The sequence below is a fragment of the Myotis daubentonii genome, chromosome 17 (assembly GCF_963259705.1).
Source record: "Myotis daubentonii chromosome 17, mMyoDau2.1, whole genome shotgun sequence".
NCBI classification, from domain to species: Eukaryota; Metazoa; Chordata; class Mammalia; order Chiroptera; family Vespertilionidae; genus Myotis; species Myotis daubentonii.
Genome location: NC_081856.1, coordinates 15,655,950 through 15,657,645, shown reverse-complemented (window position 1 = coordinate 15,657,645; position 1,696 = coordinate 15,655,950). Strand labels below are relative to the sequence as shown.

Genomic DNA, 1,696 nt, shown 5'->3' with positions numbered 1-1,696 from the left:
TAATAAAAGAGTAATATGCAAATTGACCATCACTCCAATACAAAAGATGGCTGCCCCCATGTGGAAACAAGATGGCCTCCACAAGATGGCCAGCAGGGGAAGGCAGTTGGGAGGGACCAGGCCTGAAAGGGAGGGCAATTGTGGGCAATCAGGCCTGCAGGGGAGGGCAGTTGGGGGGGACCAGGCCAGCAGGGGAGAGTAGTTGAGGGCGACCAGACCAGCAGGGGAGGGCAGATAGGGGCAACCAGGCTGACAAGAGAGGGCAGTTAGGGGTGACCGGGCCGGCAGGGAAGGGCAGTTAGGGGCAATCGGGCTGGCAGGGGAGCAGTTAGGCGTCGATCAGGCTGGAAGGGGAGTGGTTAGGGTCAATCAGGCAGGCAGGCAGGTGAGTGGTTGGGAGCCAGCAGTTCTGGATTGTGAGAGGGCAGTCAGACATCCCTCAAGGGTCCTAGATTGGAGAGCATGCAGGCTGGGTTGAGGGACACCTGAACCACCACCACCCCACCCCCCTCCACAAATTTTGTGCACTGAGCCTCTAGTTACATATAAAGCAAAACACTATAAAGTTAGGTTGGCATATATGGAAATTATGTACTATTTTCTTACTTTTTATTTTATTTTTTCCTAATCCTTACCCGAGGACATATTTTTATTGATTTTTTTTTCCAGAGAGTGAGGGGGAGAGAGGGAGAGAAGGAAGAGAGGAAGAGAGAGAGAGAGAGAGAGAGAGAGAGAGAGAGAGAGAGAAACATTGATGTGAGAGAGAAACATGGACTGGTTGCCTCCCACAAGCTCCTGACCGGGGATTGAACCCACAACCCAGGTATGTGCCCTGACTGGGAATCGAACCCACAACCTTTTGGTGTACAAGACAACACTCCAACTAACTGAGTCACCCGGCCAGGGCTATGTACTATTTCTTATCCAATACCATGGTTCTGTGTTGTTGCTTTATATTTAAAATACAGCTTACTTACATCGCTTCTCGGCCTTTTGGCTAAGATCAAGTGTAGTATCTGTTCTTATCAGTTTAAAATACAGCTTACTAACAGCTAAGAAACAGATTTCATCTAAGAGTCCATCTGGATAAGTGAATTACCATTTTTTTTCAGGCCTGATTTTCATTTCCTACCTGCTGTACAACTTGCCTATTCAGCATGTTTCTACACATTTCTGTGGCTTAGAGAAGTGCCATTTTTATCATCAGGGGACATCCTGCTATTTATTAAGAAAATAGTGTCACAAACTAAATGTCCAATAACAGTGGAATGATTAAATAATATATAGCAATTCTGTATGCTGGACTGCAGCATGAAGCAAATTGTCCAAGAATATTTAATGGCACAGAAAAAAATGCTTCTAATATAATTTGGTGAAATTTTTTAAACCCTTATTACTATTTTAGTTTGATCTCTATGGAAAAAAAAAGTTTTTTAAAGAATTTTTATTTTTTCTGTAGAAATAATACCAGAATGATAAAGTCATTATTAATCATGGTTACTGGTGGGTGGGTGGTGGGATTAGGGAATAAGTTTTAATTTTCTGTTTATCCTCACCTGTCATTTCCAAAATTTTAGCTACTATTTTGCAAAATCGTATTACTGCTTCAGTTTTTCCCAGTCTCTGTATTCTTGTACTTCACCATGTGATTTTTTAGCTCTCTCAATATGAAGGAACATTTTGGCCACCCCTTATA

At 43.1% G+C, this 1,696-nt stretch overlaps 1 pseudogene; it reads left to right on the top strand.

Annotated features, from left to right (window-relative positions):
- Window positions 1-977: 977 nt before the first annotated feature.
- On the top strand, window positions 978-1,196 carry LOC132220210 (U2 spliceosomal RNA; annotated as a pseudogene).
- Window positions 1,197-1,696: the final 500 nt, after the last annotated feature.